Source organism: Loxodonta africana, chromosome 17 (genome assembly GCF_030014295.1).
Source record: "Loxodonta africana isolate mLoxAfr1 chromosome 17, mLoxAfr1.hap2, whole genome shotgun sequence".
NCBI classification, from domain to species: Eukaryota; Metazoa; Chordata; class Mammalia; order Proboscidea; family Elephantidae; genus Loxodonta; species Loxodonta africana.
In genome coordinates this window covers 8180968-8207460 of record NC_087358.1, presented here as the reverse complement: position 1 = coordinate 8207460, position 26493 = coordinate 8180968, and the positions used below count along the sequence as shown (strand labels likewise).

At 43.9% G+C, this 26493-nt stretch overlaps 1 protein-coding gene across 4 annotated transcripts in view; it reads left to right on the top strand.

Moving 5' to 3' along the window:
* MBNL2 (muscleblind like splicing regulator 2) overlaps positions 1 to 26493 on the top strand; it is a 194999-nt gene that overhangs the window by 445 nt on the left and 168061 nt on the right. The gene's annotated exons all lie outside the window — the stretch shown is intronic.

Here is a 26493-nt window from a genome sequence, read left to right as displayed (position 1 = left end):
CTTGAATCTAAGCCGCCTGTTTGGGGCGAGGCATAGACTTGAGTTCTTATTCAAATAATAGATCTATTTATTATTTTTAAAGAATCATTTGAATTATAGGGAGCATCCTTCTTTTCCTGTTACAGAAAATATTCATGCTGCCATAATTAGTTCCCAAATACATAAAGTTTACAATGCTCTTAATATTTAGAAACGGACCTGGAATTAAGAAAAAATAAACTTCATAGAAAATAATCATCAGCTGAATGTTTGGCCAAAAAAAAAAAAAAAACCTCTCTCTCTCTCTCTCTATAGATATAAATGTATATTTATTAGAAATTAAGGACCTCCCTGGGTTTACAATGCTGCGGCTTCAATTGAGTTTCAAAAGCACGTTTTTAACAACCTAGCAAGAGGTAGCTTTCTGGCAAGTTTTCGATACTGTAGTTCAATGTTTACATTTCTTTTTCTGGCATGTCTTTGTTTCCAGCTTAAAAGTGGAACCATTATATTCAAAAGTAAAGCTGGGTTAATAATGCTTACTGCAATTATCTGATCTTTATGCATTTTTAATGAGAACACACAGCCAGCAGAATAATTTAATGAGGGCAGGCTAGCTTTTAAGGCTGTGTTTTCACTGTGCCGAACCAGATCAACTTTCTTGCCGAGAACCAGCAGTGAGAAATGATGGAGAAGATTTATTTTTAACACACTTGGCCCGGGAGAAGGAAAGGATATATTTGTTAAAGAATTCTTTCTGCCCTTTTCCGTTTTAAATTTCTGCCAGGCATGAGGAGACTGTGCTTTTTTGTTAGGCCTTGGGAGCATGTGTTTACAATAAATGTGTAACATTTTTAGAATAGTTAGAAAGCACTGGAGCAAAGGAAAAAAAAAATCCGACTTGCCTGACAACGATGATGGTCAGTGTTCTTCGGGAAACGTTACTGTCACTTTAAAAGATGAAGGTTAGGTGGGAAGATATTTGTTAATTTGGCAATATGTGTGTGTTGGGGGCAATAAAGTAAAAAAGAGGGTGGGGAATTCTTATAATCTTCAAATAAGACGAAGTTTCTTTAGCTAGCCTGCCTGTTTTGTGAGGAGCAGACTGAGTACTCATTTAAATAAGGGCGATGCCACGTAGATTCTTCTAGACCCACTGTTTTTACTTTCAAGGAGAAGTGCAGGACACTAGCCCAGAACTTCTGACGTCATCCCCCAACTATTTCTGCTGTGTGCTCCATTATTCAGGCTCATGGAGAGAAATATTTCTTTCTGTCCTGGCCAGGAGCATTCTGACTCCCAGTTGGCAGATCTTGAGTTATGTCTTCCTATTTTAACCTTTTCCTTTTTAAACCCTAAACTGATCCTCTAGCATTCATAGGCTGTCTTCTCATACCTGGGTCCCATCAGGCAGGTCAACACAGGTTTTCTGCAGGGTTGTGGCTGGGCTGGCAAACAGTGGAGGGGGGCGGGGAGCGGAAAACGGGGCTTCTCTCTGGCCCATCTTCCCTGGGCACCAGTCCTCTTGGTGCCACTCCCAGTTCCACCAGGGCCATTATTTAGGACACAGGTTATGCCACCAAGTTCATGGCTGGTTGCGAGGGTGGAAACAGCTGTTTTTTGGTAAAAAGCAGCTGTTGCCACCACCACCATCTTCTGGTCCAGATGGGCGGAAGGAAGGGATGTACTGTATTGCGGGGCTGTTAATACGGTGTCACAGGTGGCAACCTTGGTCCTAGAGATCGGGGCGAAGGTTAGTTTGTAATAAGCAGCCTTTGAGGAAGGAATTTTGAGAACAGACTGGAGTTCGGGGAAGTGCTAGTGCCAGTTTGTGTCTTCTTCCTAACTACTGGTGTAGTCTTGGACAAGTGCTACCTCAATTTTCTGACTGTTAAGAGAATTGAGTACTAGTTACTCCGCTTTCCTTCATAATGCTAGCATTTGGAGAGAACTTGACCTTGTGCAAAAAAAAAAAAGAGTTGTTTGTCTGATGGCACAATGAACTATTTTAAGTACAAAGGGATAAAACCTTGGTATTAATGAAGCTGTAGGCAAATACCTTAGGGTATTAAGATATATAGTCATCTGTACAAAACCCTTCGTGCTACTTCGTGCTTGTGTGAATTTTCTGGGGGCATTTATACTTAGACCAACAAATACAATTTCCAAGGTAATCAGAGCGGTGTCGTTGGCATTTTTTCCATCTGTCTAGTCTGATACACTAGGAGCTGTGCAAACCAGACTATTCCCGACACGGCCCTGGTGGCGCCCAAAGCATTTAGAGCTATTTTCCTTTAACTTCTGTGTTAAATTTGTGAAAGTGGCGTGAGTCAGAGCGAAAACAAAAGGAAAGAAGAAGAAGAAAAAAAAAAAGCTGGTGAAATACACTGGTTATGTAGCTTTACTGATTAACCGCCTGTCTTCTCTCTGCTAGTTGTTTTAATTTTCTGTTGCTATGGTGAAAACAAATCAATATCACATGGCTACCAGCCAGTCCCGCGCTTAGGGAGCCCCACAGACATTCAAGATCAGGTACTGGAGGTTCCAAGCAAGGACTGGGAGATTTAGATACTGAGCTTAAAAGGAGTCCCTGTGCTAGACTGAACAGGCTCAGAACAATCTTGTGCGCCTTTCCCCTTCCTTTCTCCAGCACCTTCCTCTAGTAACCTGAGAAAACGGGAAGGAAAGCATACTGATGTGTTTAGATTTTCCAAAATGACAAAACGTACTATCAACATGGAAGCAGGCTGGTAAGATTGCAAGGGATAAAGGATTCTGAGTAATGAAAACAGTTTAGCTGCTGGGCTTGCCGGATGTGAACAGAGTTTGAGGCCTTGAGTATCTCCAGGCACAGGTGCCTGTGGCAGCTGGCTGGGTAAGAAGCAGTTAACACTGTCGCATCAGGCAGAGAAACCTGGCAACCCTAGGAAGCGGGGGTGGGGGCAGTGGAAGGGGGGTGTGCATAGAAAGCTAGGGCATATAAAGCACTGGAGTCAGCAAGGAACAGAAAGTTAGGAGAAAGCTGTAGTCAGAAGGCAGGCCAGTTGAGCACAGTACCCCGGGAACCTGGCAGAATGGGGGAGAGGAGCTCAGCCCCTTTCACGAAGTCTGCCCGAGGCCCAGCCTAAAGGCCTAGCAAGGAGAGAGGAAGCCTGGGCTCTCCCTGGGACAGTCAGTGGAACCAGGTGGGCAGGGATGCCCACTGCTTGTGGAGTGGGGAATTAGATATTGCAAGCATTGACTTCGCTCAGAAAGAGGCAGGGAAGTCTTAGGTGGGATTTGTACCTTGGTTACAAATATGAGTTTTTCTCCAAGTTTTTAATCAGCTCAGAGTTTTGTGTGTGTGTGTGTGTGTGTGTGCTTTAATTGTACAAACTGTCCGTGGCTGCAGTGTTAGCATTGACAGTCAGGAGTCAGAGGTGGCGTGGTGGCTGGGCCTGCACCCGGCCTGTGCCTCCAAGTGCACCACATTGTTAGCAGAGGCCAGTCCTCTCCCCACCCCCCGGGGTGGTTTGTGAACCTGAGCTGGGGGGCTGGTGGACAAGTTTTGGCCTGGCCTGCACCTTTCAATATGGCAGAAACGCTTGGTGATAAGTGGGCACAGCAATTTACCTTAGTGTTCTGACAAAGAAGGTATTGTCTAAAGGATCCCAGGTCAGTGTAGTCCATCAATCAGTCAACAAGTGTTTATTAAACACCTCCTGGGTTCCTGGCTTTTGCTATTTGGTCAGTTCACCAATGCAGTTACCTAATACCTGACTTTGTGTGTGTGCGGAATAAAGGACAAAAATAAATGAAGCAAAATGATAATTTTCAAAGGCCTTAATAATCACTTTATTGTATAATACGCATTTAATATTGTTAACCTCAGATTTTCGATTTAGGTTTGAGACAGTTTAGGGGTGTGTGTGGGGGTGGAGAACAAAAGAAGGAGCTTTTGAGGTTTGGATATGTCCGTGGACATATTCCTTCACCTCCGTGACATTTATCAGCATAAATGCTATTTAAACAACACAAAGATCTAAGACACAGTAGACGTAAGGGAGTACTATGAAAAATCCAAAATATGAGGCTACCGAGAGCAACCATCCAGTCACGGCAAGCCCAGTTTCAGGCCCTACGTGGGGAGCACGGGCACGTCACCTAAACAGCCTTAAACTTGAGCCTGCAGCAGGAAACCTCAGCCCCTCTCCCACGTCTGAGCCGCAGGGTGCCCGCTGAAGCCCCTGATGTGATGGCCTCAGCCTTGCGTTTCCAGCGAGGAAACCTGATTCCCGACTCTGGAGGATTATACTTTCCCCCGTTTTTTCCTCTTAAAAGCAGATTTACTTTAAATATATATATTTCCCTTTTTAAAAAACGCTGTGTTTGTTTTGTTTTCTTACGCTAACATGAGTGTGTGTTCTCTGTGTACAGATAAGCTGTGAGGTAAGGACTCGGTTTGGGGGAAGAGCTGGGAGAAGGGACTGAGGGTGTAGCCAGGCTTAAAAGATTCTTTTCAGGCGTGCTCTTGGCAGACAGATAGCAGGTGCCAAGATTTAGGGGCATCTACTGCAAGCTGGTTACTGCAGCAGAGCTTTTGGGATAGTGAACCCCCTCAGTGGGATAAGGAAGATGGAAGAAACACCCAAAATGCTGATGGTCCTTGTCCTGAGCAATTTGCATCCAAGTAGCTGGGAAGCAGTTACAGACAAGGTAAGAGTGGTTAAGCACACAGACAACTTCAGAAGGACAATTAGCATATGTATAACTCCTCGAGCTTTACAAAGGGCTTCCACAGACACCATCTCAATTAACAGTTCAAATAGAGAGTGAAAGCTGGGAGCCTAGAATTAGGCCACTCTCTCGAATGGTACCTTAGGTGAAGCTCCTGGAGGAGATAGGTTGTAAGCTGGATTTTTAAAAAAATTTTCTGTTCATTTATTTATTATTTTTTAGTGGTTAATGACTTGAACTTTGAAGAAAAGGAAAAAACATAAACGTGTACCTGGTGCATGTACCCAAGTCACCATCTTCTGTCCCCAAAGGCTCTCTGGACAGTGTCTGCATTCATCCTAAATGTGAGACCTAAGGGCAGCCCAGACGCTGAGGCAGACCAAGAGAAGAGGGGGATCTTTTCTTTTTTTTTTTGCCCCAAGTTCTTCAAGCTGTGAAGTTAGGTTATGAGTTTTACATGTTTCTTCTTTTATAATATGTGCAATGGAACGTTACTCACCATAAAGAGAAATAAAGTCCTGATAACACACTACAACGTGGATGGACCATGCTAACGTTATGCTGAGTGAAATAAGTCAGTCACAAAAGAACAGCTATTGTATCACCCCGCTTCTATGAAGTAGCTAGAACAGGCAAATGCAGAAAGACTAAAGTTTATTAGTGCTTACCAGGGGTGGGAGGAGGGAGGAAAAGGGAGTCATTGCTTAGGGGGGCCTGAGCTTCTGTTAAGGGTGATGGAAAAATTTGGACATGGATAATAGTCAGGGTTGTACAACATGATGAATGTAATCGTGTCACTGAATTATACACGTAAAAAATGTTGAAATGACATATATATATACACATATATACATACGTATACTGTGCCATCAGTATAGAGAGAGAGCCCTGGTGGCACAGTGGTTAAGAGCTCAGCTGCAAACCAAAAGGTCAACAGTTCGAATCCACCACCTGCTCTTTGGAAACCCTATGGGGCAGTTCTACTCTGTCCTATAGGGTTGCTATGAGTTGGAATCGACTCAGTGGCAGTGAGTTTTATATATGTGTGTGTGTGTATACCACAATAAAAAATGCAGTAGAATTTTTTTTTAACAAACAATAGAATGGACAACTTTACAATTGAAGAGAGAGACATTGATTGGCTTGCTTCCCTTTCGCAGCTCTGACTGCTTAGAAGGCATTAATGGACAAAGCCAGATGCTAGTTTCGTGTCCTAACTCAATCACACGATAACAAGGTGACCTTGGTTGTTGATGGCAGTGAGGTGCTTCCAGAGCATACTATCCATTAATGGTTGCAAATGGTCTGCAGGCCCAGGAAAAACCAAAGTCAACAATGGAATCAAAATTCAAAGTATTCCATTTGCCCATGAGAGTGCCTCATTGCCAGTTCTCTTAAGCCTACTGAAAGAGGAGAAGGAAATTAGTATTTTAGGAGCATGTGTTATGAACTAGGTGCTTTATAAGTGTATCTCCCGTGATCTGAACCTTATAATAGCTCCACGAAGTTAATGGTATTCTCATTTTGCCAATAGGAGAGTCTCTGAAAGGTTCAGTAGCACTCCTATGATCCCACAGCCAGTACGTGGCAGAGCCATTATTGAAACTTACACCCACCAGACTCCCAAACTCTGCAGGAGGGCAGCATTATGTTTTCAACTCAGCAGATTAAAATTCGGAACATAGAAATAATTAATTTGCTGGAAGAGAAAAAATTGTTCAAGGTGGAAGCGGGAGGTCAATTATTTTATTTTTTAAATCTCAGAATGTGTGCACCTTACGTGTTTGCATTAAAATACATAAATACCAGGTGTAATTAATGGTGAGATCTTAAGTGTATATTCATTTCAGTTTTTATGTTTAACATCTCTCTTAATGCTTACAAAAATGCCCATTTCCATCATCCTTTTATAAAGCAACAACTGGTCTTGAATGAGATAAAGCAATGTGCTAAAATCTTATTAGCCAAAAAGTGGAAGAGCTAGTCCTCAAACCCGTGGGAATCTGTGCATAAGTCAAGTGGGCTTTAAATGAAATTAAACTTCAGTCTGACTTGGAGTTTTTGTTTATTGGAGGCCACAGAGTTGAGTAGAGCCCAACCCAAGCAATTTTGGGAAGATACCAATGTTTTTAATTATGGTATTGAATTATTTAAAAAATCTATGAATTTCAGGCATCCTAGATGCAAACTTCAATTAATTAGCTAAAATGTATTGGTGAAGCATATATTACATAAATGATTGACTACTTGTAATTTTAAATGCTCTGGGAGGTCAGGATGCAAGAGCTCTGTTGGGGCCGAAGTTGTGGCTAATTCTTAGTGAAGGAAGAGCTACTTCCTCTGCGTCTGAACGGATGTATTTGTCTAAATCTGTGTTTCTAAAATGGGATGGGTCCAACCCAGGCCCAGGGCGACATTATCTGCTAGGCGAGGAAAGGAAATTTTTGCACTTACATCTTATATAATCTTATATATGATTTAGCTCATTCTTCTACAGTGTCAGTTTTTGTGTGTGCTTGATAGCATATTTAACATATTAGCATTGTAATGCAAGCATAACATTTGTAAAGCAACTATTCATATGATGGCTGTACCTGCTCAAAAATATTTTTCTGATGGGGTACATGAGCAAAAAAGTTTTCAGAAGCCACTGGTCAAAAATACAGAAGGGCATCTCAGGAAAGAGGGACACTCTGTGTACCATAATGTGGTGTAGGGACCAGTGAGGGGACTTTGAACAATAGAGATTAAGTGTTGAGGAGCAGAGGGAAAAATAGATGAAGTGGCTAGAGTCAAAATATGGAAGATTCTAAACGCCATGTGGAGCTGTTTAATTTCGTCATATGTAACATCAGGTTTCATGCTCTATGAGGATCCAGTTGTGACTTACGTGGAGGATATGGTTAGAGTTTAGAAAATTTGTAGGAAGTGATGCCAGCGGCCAGAAGACTTTTGCAATACTCCAGGCATGATGTGGGAAGAACTAGGATTAGCACTGTAGTGTGGGGGTGGAGGAGAAAGGGCAAATCCATAAAGCATATTGAAGGAGACATAATAGAGGCCAGTAAGAGCTTTAAAGAACCAAATGACATAAGGCTTCTAGCCGGACAGCTATCTAGGGTACCCTGACAGAAATGGGAATAGTTGGCAATGGGACCAGTTGCTGGGAGTGAGGTTGAGTTTTTACTTTTGACAATGGTGCTTTTAGCTGATGATGGGACATCCAAGTGGAGATATTCTGTAGACATACATTTGAAAACATGGGAATGGAGAACAGCCTAGACACAAGGCTGAAAATGTAGGCTTGAGACAAACTGTGTTAGAGCCATAGTTGAAGCCGTTAATGTCCATGGCCTTGTGGAAGAAAGCAGTATAGATAGAAACAGGCAGATGACTAAGATAAAATGGCAAAAGGAAAAAAAATAGAGTCCCCAGAACTCTTTTAAACTCCATCTCCAGTCTCCATGGCACTGGTAAACAAGGTAACTTCCTGCACTGCCTTATCTTACTGTCCACAGCTTACTTCCTCTGGCTTGAGTGTTCATGCATTGGTCTTCTTGGAGGCAAATATTGGTTCAGTGTCATATTTAGAGGCACAGAATATTGGATGGATAAGGGAACTTACATAGTTGTGCTTTTTGTATATAAAGTTGACTTTTTGAAAGATCAATTTTCATTAGTAACCAAAAGAAAGCATTTAAAACCAACCATTATCAAGACTTCTGAATCTCTATATCAAAATGTACATTTTTGGCTGTTGTTGATTCAGACAGTAATTCCAGAGTGTTTGGAGATGTCAGGGGTCCCTGGTCATCCTGTTCCCAAAGCCCTGGGTGTTCATTTCATCCTGGATCGAGCAGGCCTCGTTTGAACCTAGACATGAACATTACTCTGAGAAAAATATAATTTCAAGATAAGCAAATACGCAAATTATGCAAATCGTTGATCCTCTTTAACCAGATGCTCGAAGAGAGTGAACTAGAACGGCACTTCTCAGGTATTCATGTACAAAGCGGATCACCTGGGGATCTTATTAAAAATGCGTGTTTTGATTCAGGAGGTCTGGGGTGGAGCCTGAGATTCTGCATGTCTAACAAGCCCCCAGATGATGAGGATGTTGGCCCATGGACCATACTTCACGTGGAGAAGCTCTAGAACACAGTGGATGCTTTGCTAACGTAGCTGTAAATGACAGCAAATCACTGGGATGGTCTTCAGAGAACACTGTATAGGGCTGGAGGTCAGGAGCTACCTCCTTAGCCACAGTCGGCCTTTCCAGGCTGCCCAGGCTCAGAGTGGGCCTGAAACTGAACTGACTTATCCCACCAGCCTTCCACCAAATCTTCTGGGACATAAGCAGTTTCAAAGACGTTTTCCCAGCTCTGTGGCTGCAGACAGCTTATCTCTGGACTGTCTCCTTATCCCTGAGACCATCTCCCTATCTTTTCTGTGGACACAGACTCCCACCTGTTCCCCAGAGGATTTGGTTATAACCTTCAGGGAAGACTAGTGTGTTTACATGTCTGCTCCGGAGGTACATTTTTTCCTTAGGAATTATATGTGTTCCAATTAGCTTTCAATTCCTTTTTCCTAAACAGTGGTCAGAACTGGACCCTGGGAGTCTGAGGTGCCTACTTCAGCTCTCACACCCTATGTGAATTAGTTCAGGGAACTATGACAAACTCATTGTTTCCCTTAGGATGCAGATAATGCCGTTTTCTCCTTAGTCTCTCCAAAGAATAAGAACATACAGGAAGCGTTAAATGCAACTAAAATTGCATATGTTTAAAAGTGCTAGTTTTACAGTCTTGCACTATAAATGAAGACATTATTAGAAGAGTTAACTGTCTAAAGATGTAGATTGAGTGAAATGCCCTGGCCCATTTGTGGGCACCCAGACAGTCTTCTAGGAGCCCTGGTGGTGCAGTGGTGAAGTGCTCGGCAGCTAACCAAAAGTAGGCAGTTCGAACCCACCAGCTGCTCCAGGGGAGAAAGATGTGGCAGTCTGCTTCTATAAAGATTTACAGCCTTGGAGACCCTATAGGGCAGTTCTACCCAGACCTATAAGGTTACTATGAGTTGGAATTGACTTCACGGCAATGGGTTTGGTTTTTTGGATACAGCTCTGGAAGCGCTCACTCATCTAAGCCAAGAAATTTGGAAGGCAGCTACTGGCCGATCAGCTGGAAGAGACCCGTATTTGTGCCTATTCCAAAGAAAGGTGATACAACAGGATGCGGAAATTATCGAATGATCTCAATAATATCACATGCAAGTAAAATTTTGCTGAAGATAATTCAAAAACAGTTGCAGCAGTACATCAACAGGGAACGGCCAGATATCCAAGCTGGATTTAGAATAGGATGTGGAGTTAGGGATATCGTTCTGATGTCAGGTGGATCCTGGCTGAAAGCAGAGAATACCAGAAAGATGTTTACCTGTGGTTTACTGACTATGCAAAGGCATTCGACTCTGTGAATCATAACAAATCACAGATAACATTGTGAAGAATGGGAATTCCAGATCACTTTATTGTGCCTACATAGAACTTGTACATAGACAAAGAGGCAGTCATTCAGAGAACGAGGGGTACTGCATGGTTTAAATCAGGAAAGTTGTGCATCAGGGTTGTATCCTTTCACACACCTATTCAATTCGTACGCTGAGCAAATAATCTGAAAAGCTGGACTATTTGAAGAACACAGCATCAGGATTGGTGGAAGACTCATGAACAACTTGTGATATGCAGGTCACACAACCTTGCTTGCTGAAAAGGACAAGGACTTGAAGCACTTACTGATGAATATCAAAGACTATTTAGCCTTCAGTGTGGATTACGCCTCAACATAAAACAAAATTTCTCACAACTGAACCAATAAGCAACATCATGGTAAACAGAAAATATTGAAGTTGTGAAGGATTTCATTTTCCGTGGATCCGCAATCAATGCCCATGGCAGAGACAGTCAAGAAATCAAACAACGTATTGCATTAGGCAAATCTGTTGCAAAAGACCTCTTTAATGTTGAAAAGCAAAGGTGTTACTTTGAGGACTAAGGTGCGTCTGACCCAATCCATGGTGTTTTCCATTGCCTCATATGCATGTGAAAGCTGGACAATAAATAAGGTATAAAAAAATACTGAAGAAGAATTGACGCCTTTGAATTATGGCGTTGGCGAAGAATATTGAATGTACCGTGGACTGCCGGAAGAATGAACAAATCTGCCTTGCAAGAAATACAGGCAGAATGCTCTTTATAAAAGAGTATGGCGAGCCTTCATCTCACAGACTTTGGACGTGTCGTCAGGAGAAGGATATCATGAGATGGATTGACACGGTGGCTGCAACAACGGGCTCAAACATAGCAACGAGGATGGCACAGGACAGGGCAGTGTTTTGTTCTGTTGTGTGTAGGGTCTCAATGAGTACGAACTGACTGAACAGCCCCTAATCACAACAACGACAATGTATCTCGTTATAAAGTGAAACTGAGTGCATGTCAGCCCATCCTCCCCTCATGTGTGTCACTGTTGTGTGTGTCACACATGAATCTCCTTCTTTTAGAGCCAGGAGTCTAAATAAATGCATTTAGAGGAAATTCTTCCTTTCCGGGATACCCATTCAGTCCAGATGGTTGGCGTTTTTATGTATTTTAATTTACCAATAACTGTTGAGGAATGGAATCAGACAAATGTTTATTGAGTTTATTGAGTGCCTACTACATGCCAGACACTCTGCTGGGAGCTTTATGTGCATCAACTCAGCTAAACCTTTTTGTTGTTGTTGTTATTTCTTTGAATTATTATTATTTTTATTGTGATTTAGGTGGAAGTTTACAGAGCAAATAGTTTCTCATTAAACAGTTAATACACAAACGGTTTTGTGACAGTGGTTGCCAATCCCGTGATGTGTCAGCTAAACCTTTTTACCAGTGAGTCAAAGAAACTAACCACTTAGTGGCACGTTACCTGCCAAGGTCACATACTAGTAAGTAACAGAGCAGGAGAGAGACCCAACTTGATGGTCTCCAAAACCCCAGGCATTTGCCAAGAGTGTCTCCTGGAGGGGGCGGGGTTTGTAACACAAGGACGTTTGCTTTAGTAAAGCTTCTTTCATATTTGCACTTGCAGTTAGCAGAATTCACTAGTTAAATTCAACCTAAGCAAACCATTACAGGCATACTGTGCAGGCAGGAGTTTAGTTCTGACCAGGAGTGTCACCTCACACAGGGGCTTGGTACTTTGCCAGGGATGGCTAGAGCTTGCCACTTTTATTTGTTGTGACCAGTTGGCCTTTACTCCTGAATCTTCTTCTCTCTCTCTCTCTGTGTGTGTGTGTGTGTGAGAGAGAGAGGGAGGGAGAATGTGCATGCTGGAGAAGCTTAAAGGTCTTGTAGTTGTTGTTGGGTGCCTTTGAGTCAACTCAGGCTCACAGCGACCTGATGTGACACGGTAGAGCTGCCCTATAGCGTTTCCAAGGCTGTAATCTTTATGGAACCAGGTCGCCATGCCACATCTTTCTCCCGCGGAGTGGCTGGTGGTTTCAAACCGCCAACCTTTTGCTTAGCAGCTGAATGCTTAACGCCTGTGCCACCAGGGCTCCTTTTAAAGACCTTGGTGGATCTCAATTTGTAGTTGCCTTAAATAGATAACAGATGTGAAAGTTCACTGTAAATTATGAGGTCTGTGTAAAAGTGAGATGCTTTGTGTCATGGCGGCTTTGTTACCCTCTCTGAGAATACTTAGAAATTGCTGTCTCTTCGTCTGCTTGCCCCACCTTTGCAGTGCTTGGTCTTTTATGCAGGTCACTCTTGTCTTCCACAGAGGCATCTCGTTGTTCTCTCTCACTGCTCCAGGATTTCTGCTGTCTGCCTACAGATGATCTCTCTCTGCACTCTTTCTCTCTAGCTCTGCCTTGCTCCTGAGCTAGACAGTGGTCTCTTTTCCCATGTTCAGTTCAGGTCTTCAAGGTTCTGTCTGGCGTCCCTACTAAATGGCACAGTGAATCTGGGGCTCTCTTCACAAATGACTCCAAACATGGTGGCAGGGACTATTTATTTGCCCTGTTAGGAAACCCCTTATTTGAACCCTAAAGTATCAGCTTCCTGGCAGCCCTCAGGAAACAAAACAAATCCTATCTCTAGAGTTTCCCCATTTCTTTTCTTTAAAGTCCCCTGTTGCAACTAGGCTGCAATTAAGAGGCAGGATCAAAGGGATTGGCTGCCTCTGGTGCTGCTGGAAAGAGCAAAGCTTTGGTCTTTTAACTCTTTACTTCCCACTGCCAGCTACTCCAACTGCTTCTTGGTTCCTCTGGGTGCCCAGGTACCAGACCTGCGGGAGACACATCAGAAATCACTGAGGAACTCCCCCACTACGCAAGATGCTGATAGCTTCTCCTCTTTGAGATCCACCCACTGACTGACAAAGACCATAAGAAGAAAATTTTAAGGAAATCCCAAACTGGAAGGAATCTGAGAGATTATGTGGCACAGCTCTGACACATTCATTTCTACCTTCTATCGGATCCCTGACCAGTGGTTTCTAGCTTGGCCACCTCTATTGACTGGACAATCACTACCCCATAGCAGAAATACTATAATATCTTGTTAGAAAATTCTTCTGTTTGCTGAAACGAAATGCGACTCCCTGTAACTCTTACCCCTCAACCCTTGTTTGGGTTTTTGGAGTAACTCTAAGTAGGTCAAGTACCTCTTGGCAGGTGAACTCCTTGTCATATGTGAAGACAGTAGTCAAGCTCCCTCTGACAGAGGTCGTACCATCCTTACTCAGGATATTATGCCTTCCTTGATGCTTTTTTTTTTTATGCTACCCAAGACATAAGGAGCTCTGATGGCACAATAGCTAAGCCCTCAGCTGCTAACCAAAAGATTGGCGGTTAGAACCCACCCAGTGACTCTGTGAGAGAAAGACCTGGCGATCTGCGTCTGCAAAGTTTGTTGTTAGGTGTTGATGAGGTGTTTTTCAACTCATAGTGACCCTGTATGACAGAGCAGAACTGCTCCATAGGGTTTTCTGGGCTCTAATCTTTACAGAAGCAGATCTCCAGGTCTTTCTTCAGCAGAGCTGCCAGGGGGGTTCAAATCACCAAACTTTCAGTTAGCAGCCAAGCACTTAAACATTGAGCCACGAGGGCTCCTTCTGTTTAGGGTTCTGTAAAGATTACTGCCAAGAAAACCGTATGGGGCAATTCTACTCTGAAACACATGGGGTTGTCATGAGTCAGAATTGACAGAGAGCACCCAACAACAATGACAACACCCAAGACACTCTGGGTTTGTCTGGGTACGTTGTCACATTTTGGCTCATATCGCTATGTGATACTTGAACCTTGAACCAGCTCTGTTGGAGAAAGAGATGAGAGCCTCCATTTTCCCTCAGCCCTGTCCAAACCTGAGCTCAGTGGGAAAAGCTGACAAATAGAGGTGAGGTGGGGAGGGGCAGACACTTTCCAAACCTGCATGGAGAGCTTTCCAATTATCTTCAATCCCAACAGCAGGCCATAGCCACTTCTGGAAATACTTCAGAAGACGCAGGGCATTGGCTTATAAAACTACTCACAAGGACAACATAGATGCCATACTTTTGCACAAGTGACGCTCGCCTTACATGTTTGATTGCTGGCCGCATCCTCCCCTCCCCCAGGACGCAACTTCAGAAGCACCACCATGCCAATCCTCTTCCACAAGTTGCTGTAAAAAAAAAATACTAACGTAGCACTCTGAGGGGGAGGGCGGGGTGGGGCCGACAAACAAATACCGAAGGCCTGTTGTTTGGGTAAAAATAGTTGTTTGTGTAAAAATAAGGTAGATAGGTAAACAGATATAGATTGTGTATCTTCACACAAACTACATGAATTGAGGCAGTTTTCAAGGTAAAGTGCCTAGTTTTGGTTTTCTTTCGCTTTGTTGTTTTTGGTTTCCTGGCTGGGCAAAACGGTGATCATTTTAGCAGTAGTGGGTGGCTCTGTGGCTGTCCACAGAGTCCTCAGCAGCTTAGAGACAGACTCGGCCGTCAGTAGGTACCAAGGTCACGGTGGGAACTAATTAATCCAGCTCCCGCCAACAGCCAGCTGCACTAACCTGCCCTCCTTCCTCAGAGAGGGAGAAACCAGGAAGGATTTTCCCCTCAGTTTCGTCCAGGCCTACTCAGGGCAGTTCGCTCCAGGCCTACTCAGGGACACACTGAGCAAACAAAGGAAAGGCCGGGGGAGGGGTGCTAAGCCATGTCTCTACTAGGTGGCTACGTTTTAACCCGGGGAAGAGAGCCTAGAGCCTGTTCGGAAGATTTCAAACTTGAGTTGAGACAAGCCTTCCAGTTTTTCTGAGGAAAATTCTCAAGTTAATATTTAACCTAGAGATCCCCAAGCCTTTCCCTGTCACAAACTTTGCCCTTTTTTTTGTTTGTTTGTTTAAACTACCAATTTTATTTATGTCCTAGAAACTTAGTCAGCACTCTTGGCAATGTTTTAAATTTGTCTTTTTGATTAAAACAACAACTTTTTTAGCTGATCACTAGGGAGTATGAATTTTTTTTTACTCCCCTCAGGATGAGATTTATGTTGTAGAACCCAGATGACAATAAATAACTGATCAGAAAATATAATTGAAAGGAGTGATTATGTTTGGAGACACTGATGGTCAATAAAGAGATGCAAAGTTGGAGAATGTTGTCGTTTAAAACCTTGTAGCTCCCTGAGTTAATATTAGTCCCCTTAGCCGGACACATGTTAGGTCTTGAGTTAATTGTTCTGTGGCTGTGGATTTTTATTTGATGTTCCGATCCCTTCCTTCTAGCTTAGTAATTAGTACAGAAAGTCATGGAAAAGCGCAGGCTTGGCTTGTGTGCTTTGTTAGGTCAACAGTTTGGAGTCACTGTCTTTAGAGCTAGCTGGTCAGTGATGTATTTCAGCCTGTAGCCCTCTGTGGTTCCTCCCTGGGTCCCCAGAGCTACTTCAGCCAAGAGGGGCATCAGCCACACAGTTAGAGAGTTTTCCACGACAGTCTGGCAGAACTGAGCAAATCCTGGAGTTAGGTTGTGATGCACTCCATCTTGCTCACTGGTTATAAACAGGAAAAAAAAAAGTCAAAACCGTATGTTCAGTACAATATCAGGCTCCTAGTGAACATTTAACTATCAAATATTTAGCTATTAAATAATAATTGTCGAGCTATCCACATATTTGAGCGTTAGGGGGATAGACGCTGACTGGCGCTGGCCGAGGCTGAGGAAGGCAGAGAAGGGTGGTTCTCTTTGCTTCCTTTCTCAAGATGGCATGAAGCTGGAACCCTTCCAGCTTCTAATGGGAGAAGCAGAGCCAGGCCTGCGTTTACTGACTTATTTCCCTCCTTCACATACTCCTTCTTCCCCTCACATTTTCAGTACTGAAAATTAGAAACACTTTTTTCCTACACACAAGATTACTCCCTCACACAAGCTTTTTTTTTCCTTCTACTTTGAAATGGCAATTGCTGCCAGAAAGCCAGCCCTAAGAACACGTACCGGCCGTCGGGGCCAGCACAGGAAAAGGGTTAATTTAAGATGTAGCCAGCTAGTTAGACAGCAGGAGGGCAGTTGCCCTTGGGGGAAAGGCTGTGATGATGAAAAGGACCCAGGGGGCTTCCGGGGTCCTAGCAATACTCTGCTTGGCAATCCGGGTCTGGTGGCCCAGATGTGTTCAATTTGTGAACTTTCAGTGGAGCTAGACACTTAAGATATGTGGTCTTTTCTGTCTTTAATAAGTTTTTAAAATGTAACTGGCTACCTGCCACTGTCTTTCATGAGATTAAGAAAGAGCTAGTCAGAAGACAGAGTCCCCGGGTGGTGCAGTGGTTAAGCATTCGGCTGACAACCAAAAGGCTGGCGATTTGAACCCACCCACAGGCTGCAGGGCAGAAAGGCCTGGCAGTCTTCTCCCGTAAAGATTATAGCTCAGAAAACCCTGTGAGGCAGTTCTACTGTGTCACACAGGGTCACTATGAGTCGAAATCGACTTGACAGCACCCAACAACAGCAGTGAGAAGGTAAAGTCTCTGGATGGTACACATGGCTCATGCCCTGGGCTTCTTCTAACCAAAAGGCTGGAGGTTCAAGTCTACCCAGAGATGCCTTGGAAGAAAGATGTGTTTTCTTGAAAACCCTAGTGTGTGCACTGACACGCGTGAGGTCCCCACAAGACAGTGTTATGGATTGAATTGTGTCCACCAAAAATATATGTAGTAAATCCTAGCCCTTAAATGTGTGGTTATAATCCCGCTTGGGGATGGCTTTTCTTTGTTATGTTAATGAGGCAGTGTTAGTGTGGGTTTGTGTCTTAAATCAATCTCTTTCAAGATATAGAAGTGCAGATTAAGCAAGCAAACAAGCAAGCACAAACGGAGGGGAAGATACACGTCACATGATTGCCAAGGAACCTAGGAATCGTTGTTAGGTGCCATCGAGTCGGTTCCAACTCATAGTGACCCTATGTGCAACAGAATGAAACACTGCCCAGCCCTGCACCATCCTCACAATCGTTGCAATGTTTGAGCCCATTGTTTTAGTCACTGTGTCATTCCGTGACCTTGGGGGTCTTCCTCTTTTTTGCTGACCCTCTGCTCTACCAGAAACATGATGTCCTTCTCCAAGGACAGGTCCCTCCTAATAACATGTCCAAGGTACACGAGAGTAAGTCTCCGCATCCTTGCTTGTGAGGAGCGTTCTGGGTATACTTCTTCCAGGACAGATTTGTTTGTTCTTCTGGTAGTCCATGATACATGTTCAATAGTGTTCACCAACAACATATTTCAAAGTCGTCAATTCTTCTTTGGTCTTCCTTATTAGGAATACAAGCACCCTTATTAGTTAAGAATATCAAAAAACAAAGCCAGAGAACCCCTGAGGGAGCAGGAGAGAACCCCCGAGGGAGCAGGAGAATAGTGGGATGCGGACCCCAAATTCTCATAAAAAGACCAGACTTAATGGTCTGACTAAGACTAGAAGAATCCTGGCGGTCATGGTCCCCAAACCTTCTGTTGGCCCAGGACAGGAACCATCCCCGAATACAACTCATCAGACATGGAAGGGTCTGGACAATGGGTTGGAGAGAGATGCTGATGAGGAATGAGCTACTTGTATCAGGTGGACACTTGAGACTGTGTTGGCATCTCCAGTCTGGAGGGGAGATGGGAGGGTAGAGAGGGATAGAAACTGGCAAAATGGTCACGAAAGGAGAGACTGGAAGGAGGGAGCGGGCTGACTCATTGGGGGAGAGTAAGTGGGAGTATGTAGTAAGGTGTATATAAGTTTATATGTGAGAGACTGACTTGATTTGTAAGCTTTTACTTAAAGCACAGTAAAAATTATTAAAAAAAAAAAAAAAGCCAAACCTGTTGCCATTGAGTTGATTCTGACTTATAACGAGAACTGCCCCATAGGGTTTCCAAGGAACGGCTGGTGGATTCAAACTGCTGACCTTTTGTTTAGCAGCCAAATTCTTAACCACTGCACCATCAGTGCTTCTTATCAGGAATAGAAGCTGAAAAGAGACAAGGAACTCCCCCACCGCCCCTGCCACTGGCAGAGGGAGAGAGCCTTCCTCTAGAGCTGGTGCCCTGAATTCAGACTTCTAGCCTCCTAAAATGTGAGAAAATAAATTGGTGCTTGTTAAAGCCACCCAGTTATAGTATTTCTGTTATAGCTGCGCTAGATAACTACGGCAGTCAGAATTCACGCTGAAGCAACTGGTTACTGGGAGTCAGAGGCGCTCCTAGGTCCTGATCCCAGTCCCACTCACTCGGTCCTCCTCATCTGCTCCTTCCCTAACCCGCTGGGCTTCTCGCGATGGCTTCCGGTCCCCCCAAATGCAAGTACCCTGAAAGAGACTAACAGTCATGTTGCCATCCTACCCCTGGGCCGATAGGAAGTAATGCTTCAAACCTGAAGCTCTAAAAAAGGAAATCATCAGTGTTAAATAATTATAATAATAGAAACAATAATAATAAAGGCACTTTGTCATCATGTACAAAATATCCCCTTTTCTCTCCCAGTTTTTGTTTATTTCAAACACACGAAGGCTTTTCTTAAAAGCTTTTTTGGGGGCCAGGCTTAATGGTCTGACTGAGACTAGAGGGACCCTGGAAGTCATGGTCCCCTGACCCTTTTTAAGCTCAAGATTGGAACCATTCCCAAAGTGAACTCCCCAGACAGGCATTGGACTGGACTATAAGACAGGAAATGATACTGGTGAGGAGTGAGCTTCTTGGCTCAAGTAGACACGTGAGACTATGTGGGCAAGTCCTGATCTGGAGGTGAGCTGAGAAGGCAGAGGATGGGAGCTGGTTGAATAAAAAAAAAAAAAAAAAAAAATTTAGACACAGGGAATACAGGGTGGAGAGGAGGGGTGTGCTGTCTCATTAGGGGAGAGCAGCTAGGAGTACATAGGAAGTCGTGTATAACTTTTTGTAGGAGTGACTTAATTTGTAAACTTTCCCTTAGGGCACAATAAATTGATTTTAAAAAATAAGCTTTTTTTTCTTCTTATTTGGCAATCAAGACTAGTCAAAGAAACGGTGGAACGAAGATTACAATGGCCCTTGCCGAGTTTTGCTCTCTGATCCTAGGTGAATGTCCTAGTCATCCAGTGCTGCCATAACAGAAATACCACTAGTGGATGGCTTTAACATAGAGAAATTTATTTTCTCACAGTCTACTAGGTTACCAGTCCAAATTCAGGGCGTCAGCTCCCAAGAAAGGTTTTCTCTGTCGGCTCTGGAAGAAGGTCCTTGTCCTCAATCTTCCCCTGGTTAAGAACCTTCTCAGGCTCAGGAACCCCAGGCCCAAAGGACGCGCTCTGCTCCTGGTGCTGCTCTCTTGGTGAGATGAGGTCCCCAACTCTCTGCTTATTTCCCTTTCCATTTGTCTCTTGAGAGTTGAAAGGTGGTGCAGGCCACACCCCAGGGGAAGTCCCTTTACCTTGGATCAGGGAGGTGACCTGAGTAAGCCTGGTATTACAATCCCACCTTAATCCTCTCAGCATAAAATTACAATCACAAAATGGAGGACAGCCACAGAATACTAGGAATGATGTCCTAACCAAGTTGATACACATATTTTTTTGGGAGGAGGGGACATAATTCCGTCCATGACAGTGAGTGATAGTCTCTTTAAGTAAAGGGGGTGAGAATCTCAAGAAGTAAATAAGGGTGCCTAGGGATGGCAAAATGAGGCCAGTGGTGGTTCAATGGCAGAATTCTCAGCTTCCATGAGGGAGACCTGAGTTCGATTCCTGCTCAGTGCACCTCCTGTGCACTCACCACCTGTCTGGCAGTGGAGGCTTGCATGTTGCTGTGATGCTAAACGGGTTTCAGCAGAGCTTCCAGACTAAGATGAACTAAGAAGAATGCCCTGGCGATCTGCTTCCGAAAGTCAGCCAGTGAAAATCCTGTGGATCACAGTGCTCTGATCTGAAACCAATCACGGGGAGGGTGCAGGACCGGGCAGCATTTCATTCCGTTGTGCGTGGGGTCACCCTCAGTCAGGGCATCTAAAGCTTATGGGTGAGAAACCCTGAGAGTATGGCCCCTGGACACCCTCTCAGCTCAGTAATGAAGTCACTCCTGAGGTTCACTCTTTAGCCAAAGATTGGACAAGCCCATAAAACAAAACGAGACTAAAGGGGCACACCAGCCCTGGGGCAAGGACAAGAACGCAGGAGGGGACAGGAAAGCTGGTAATAGGGAACCCAAGGTTGGGAAGGAAGAATGTTGACATGTCTTGGGCTTGTTAGCCAATGTCATGAAACAATATGTATACTAACTGTTTAATGAGAAACTAGTTCGTTCTGTAAACCTTCATCTAAAGTACAAAAAAAAAAAACAAAACTATGCTCTTAGTTGAGGAAATTTCCCAGAAATAGATAAATAAAGTTTATGGCTCATTGACTCAGATTTGAATCCTGGGCTCCACTGTTTAGCATGCACAGAGCTTACCAAGTTACTCTGAGCCTTGGCTTCCTCGTGTACAGAAACCAAGATGATACTGCCCACCTCTCAGGACTTCTGTGAAGATTCGGAGCATCAGTGTACAGGAAGTACCTTGCACATGGGGAGCGCCCCGTGAGGAGGCAGTGCACACCCACCTTTTGTCAGTGGCAACCACATTGTTAATGTACCTGCTCTTCCAGGCAAAATGTGTTCTACTTATTGAGGTTTTTCTTAGCAACATAAAAACTGTGCAGAAGAACAGTGTGCAAAAGGCGGCGGCTGGGTAGCGGGAAGAGGAACGTGTTTCTTAAATCTTCCCCATTTCCTTTCCCCTCAAGGAATTTATGCTCTTTTTTTTTAATAACAAATAAGTTGTGTAAATAGATCACCATGGCAGAAGGTCATCCACACCACAAGGAAGGTGTGAGGTGCCCTGTGAGGAGATTGCTACGGCTTAGGGGAAGCAGGGAGGGCATGATGGAGGGGAGGACGCCAGATTTCACCTTTGAAGGAAAGGGAAGATCACAGCGTGTGCCTATAGGAAGCCATCCTTGCAAGTTTCTCTGGAGCACATGGCACAGTTAGGAAGCACATATGGGGGTACAGCTAAGTGCTTGTCTTAGACTAAATTGTGGAGAGCCTCGAATGGCAACCTGTAGGTTTTGAATTCTATTCAGAGTGCAGCAGAGAGCCACCAGATACCTGTGAGCAGGTGAATGACCAGGTGAGACATTGCTTTAGAGAGGGAATTCCGGGAGCACAGGTTAAAGCAGGGAATTGCAGTCAAGTAATGAAGGAGCTCTGGTGATGCAATAGTTAAGCACTTGGCTGCTAACGAAAAGGTTGGTGGTTCAAACCCACCAACTGCTCCATGTGAGAGAAGACTTAACGGTCTGCTCCCATAAAGATTACAGCCAAGGAAACCCTATGGGGAAGTTCTGCTCTGTCATATACGGCTGCTATGGGTTGGAATCGACTTGACAGCACACAACAGCAACAACAGGCAAGTAAAGAAGGCATGAACTAGGGTGTTAGCAATGAGAATTGGAGGGCGGCGAGTACACTGAGTAAAGCAGCAGTTTAATAGCACTAAAGTCAAGGGAGAGGGAGGGAGTAAAAGATGACCTGGAGACCACAAACTTAGATAACGAAAGTATTACCAGAGCCAATGACAGGAACGGGCAAGTGGAATGAATTTGTGGGGGAAAACAGTAGGATTGGTTTTAGTCACTGGAAGTTTGAATTGAGACATCCTCTTTGAAGTGTAGATCTAGGCTGAGTGTGGAGCTAGATGTATATTTGGGATTCATCCATGTTGTTAGTTGATGTCCAGTCGATTCCGATTCATGGCACCCTCATGTGTTGTGACAGAGTAGAACTGCTCCCTAGGGCTCTCTTGGCTATAATCTTAGTAGAAGCTGATGTCCAGGCCTATCTCCTGCCATGCCACTGGCCGGATACGAACGACCAAGCTTTAAGTCAGCAGTTGAGCGAAAACCTTTTGCACCACACAGGGACCTTGGATTCATCCATTAAAAAAAAAAACAAACACATTGCCGTCGAGTCTATTCTAATAATTACCCTATGAAGCAGAGTAGAACTGCCCCATAGGATTTCCAAGGAGCAGCTTGTGGAACTGCCGACCTTTTGGTTAGCAGCCGAACTCATAACCACTGCACCACCAAGGCTCCAGACTCATCCAGAACCAAAACCAAACCAAACTCGCTGCCGTCTATTCAATTCTGACTTATAGCGACCCTATAGGACAGAATAGAATTTCCCCAAAGAGTTTCTGAGGAGCGGTTGGTGGATTCAAACTGTTGACCTTTTGGTTAGCAGCCGAACTCATAACCACTGCGCCACCAGGGCTCCAGATACTTCCACAGAGGGATGATATATGAAATCATAAAATGAGTTGAGATAGCTAAGGAAGCAAGTATAATCTAGAAATTGGCTGAGGACACAGGTTTGGGGAATGCCTGCATCCCAGAGGGTTTCCTAGGTACACTTGTACCGGCAGAGAAGCCCGCCGAGAAGACCATTCGCAATGTTCCAGGATGGGGGATGACCCTACTAACCTTTAAAGAAGACTTTGAGAAGAATGGTGAGCAGGAGGTTGAACCCAAGGTACCAGGAGAGCGGAAAGCAAAAAAGTTTAGGGAGCAAGTGTGGACGGTTTAGAGCGATAAAAGGAGAGAGAGGTGACGAGAGGAATCAGGGCTAAGCTGACATTGTTTAGGTTTGAGGGGAAGGTAATAGTGGGGGCACCTGGTGGGGCTCTGATCCAGAGGAGGCCACAAGAGGTGGTGGATGGCTCAGGCCACTGTGGAGAAATGATTCCTGACAGTTTACAGAGATAGGTCCTATTGTGCTGTAACAGGAAGGGTGAAAAACGTCAGACAAGGTTGAAGGAAGATGGTCAGTTGAGGTCTAGATGCTTCTCCAGGGAGGCTCCAGGGGCCTTTGCCTTGAAATGAGTTCTGCTCTATTAAAAATATCATGATTGGGAGATACCAACATACTACATCAATCCAGATTATTAATTAAAATATTAGCTTTGTGTCATTACAGGCTTAACTAAAATAAAACGGCTACTGCTTCTCTCTAAAGTGCCATACAAATGGTATTTGCTGTACTTTTATTATTTTTCCTTCATCCCACTGGGTTCAGCAAAAAGATAATTTATGATTTTTTTTTTAAGAGACTAACACCCTTCTCCTATAAAACAAAATACGTCAATATAGATATTACCTATGGAATATTTTTAAATCTCCCTATTGTAGCAATCCTCATGCATTTTAAAGTTCAACCATTACCTGGTAACTGGTAAGTGTTCAATAAATTTTTTCGGAATATGATTGTATGATTGAAATGTTTTAGTATTGAGACAGGCATTTCTATAGGCAGTTATTAGCTGTGAGTCATACTCGCAGAACTTCAAAGTCGTCTATCTATCCTGAAGTTTCTATTACAGATGGAGGAAGAATGCATTTTTTCCCCAGAGAGTGTACACATTTCCGTGAAGTTGTACATTAGTACTGAAGAGAGACCATCTAAGCCCCAGCCCCTTCAGCCAGGACTGTCTGTCACTGAAACCTCAGAGAAGATGTTTGGCCGATGAGGGCGATGGGCAGAGAGGGGTGAAGGGTGACATGCATGAACTGGGCAGTTATCTGGAGCATGCTAACTTTTAAAATAAGTTTCTAGTTGCTTAATTGCTGTAAGAAAAATGCTTCTGATGATGTTCGGCTGCGCAGAATGTACAGTACATCCCACAAAATGGGTTGACCTATTTCTTTGCCCTTGAGGGCCACTTGAAAACTAAGTAGAAGACCAGCATGCCCTCCGTCAGGGCCAGAATGAGATTTTGCAGCCATTGTGACAAGGCTGTATTTCTGAGATTCATTTGCTTCCCCACCCCTGACCCAACTCCATCCCTTGGTTGTCTTCGCTTTCTACACACATTTCAAAATCTCTTCCGAGTTACTTCAAAAGATATTCTCCTTGCCTGCACAAACTCTTGGGAAGCTTGTCCAAAAAGATGGATTCCTAAGTCCCAACCCCCAAAACTGATCTGGGAAGTCTAAGGCGGGGCCCAAGAATCTACATTTGCAGCAAAAACACAGAAAGATTTGAACACAGGTGACCACCCACCTCCTGGCACGAGGATTAGAAGACCACTCAAACCCTTCACTCACATTCTCATTCTGCCACGGGCTAATCCACCAAAACCAAAGAAACCAAACCTGTCGCTGTTGAGTTGATTCCAACTCACAGCAACCCTATAGGACAGAGCAGAACTGCTCCACAGAGTTTCCAAGGAGCACCTGGTGGATTTGAACTGCCAGCCTTTTGGTTGGCAGCCATAGCACTCAACCACTACTCCACCAGGGTTTCCAATCCACGACTTCAGCTAAATTAAAAAAAATCCATCTGAATTTCAGTTTTTCTCATCTTTAAAATGGGATAATAATACCCATTTCTTGGGGTGAGGACTAGAATTAAATGAAATAACCCATGGAAAGAATTTTCTCTATTTCACAGGACAGACGTTCAGGCATAATAAGATATATCGATTTGGGTGAAGCTATTGGAGAATGATGTCCAATTAGTGCTACAGGCTCCCAGAAAGAGTAGGAACTTCTGCAAATTCTTAAAGTCTTGTTATCACTCATACTTTTTTTTTTTTAATCAAGATGCTAGAAAATCTTAGATTCTACAAAAGGCTTTTACGCTAGACTTTTGGGTTTGCTTGTTTGCTTGTATTTGCTAAGGATCATAAGACACTACTGCGTGTTACTTCAGTCCAAAGGAACTGTGTAGTTCTGGGATGTGAAATGCAAATGCTTTTGAGGACAGTAAGGCTGGGCCACATTTGTAGAGTTCATATAGTGCATGTGTGAAAATGGAGCTCTTGACCCAGCTCCACTCGAGCCCTGCTTTGAGCTGTTTTGGCACAGATCAAATGGATTCTGTCCTCATTCAGGCCGTTTCGGGGTCATTCAAACAGATGGTAACTGGCTCACACTGGAACTAAAATCCTGAGCTTAAACTTTTGGAAATGAATGAATGAATGCATTTATGAACGAATGAATTTTCTCTGGTGCCAAGAAACACTCCCATGATATCTGCCAATCCATTCTACCCTCTGGTCCCTGAGAAAAGACTGGGCTCTTTGTTGACTAGAAAATAAACAAGCAAGGTGTTTCCCGAAGCCAGCCTGTCCTTCCTGGATGTAGTGACCCAGTTGCCTGTGTTGGAAGACTCAGTATCACATGGTCTTTTATCCCACTGAGAACCCATCAGCAGCTGAGAGATTTTCACAAGTTAGGTGCTTGCTTGGAACTGCGGGTCATGAGATTTGTGTCACACACAAACGAGAGGAGAGAAGCTTGGTGCAGAGTCCATTTGATCAGCACACAGGGAAAAACGAGAACAGAAAATGAAAAAGAAATTCAAAAATAAAGGACGGCATGCAAAGAGAGAGTTAGGATAACCCGGGATTATAAAATTGTCAGCTTCAGCTTTCAAATGAGAAAGATTTCCAAATTTTACAAATCAAAGTGTATCTGTAAATCTTCAAATCCATGGTGAATTATTTTCAAAAGGCTCATTCCCTCCATTCAAAGAGAATCAATTAAAATCCAACTGTGTGCCTAGTTCCCTGACACTGTACAAAGCAAACAAAAGAAAGATGATTGGTACCCAGGAATTGCACTGAGGAGTGGACACATACATTTACACACATGCGCACACACACACAGACACACATACACCACTAAAGCCAATGGAGAACCATGAGAATAACTGGGTGGGCAGCCCGGATGCTTACCTCTGTAAGAGGTCTGAGATGGAAAGTAGAGGCCACCAATGTTAAATCAGCTGAGCCTGACTCCAGTTGGAGTGGGCCTCACGTTGAGCTTAGAAGGATGCCCAGATCTAGATAACTTTGAAGGAGAGCGGAAGACATCCCATATCAAAGGAAACTGCTCAAACAAAAGCCAACAGGAGGAAATGAGTTCTTATTGTGTGCACACATGGGCTTCCTCAGAAAGGAAGTTGTCTGATTCACAACACTTCCAGTGTCTCCTACAGGGACGGCTGAGCCTGTGTTCCCACTGCCCAGAGAAGCCCTCTTCCTCAACCCCAGGGTGCAGTAAAATGGGTAGGATTTTAGCAAACTCATGTATGCACGGAAGCCCTGGTGGTGCAGTGGTTAAGAACTTGGCTTGAATCCCCCACGTGCTCCTTGGAAACCCTATGGGGCAGTTCCACTCTGTCCTATAGAGTCACTGTGAGTCTAAATCAACTCGATGGCA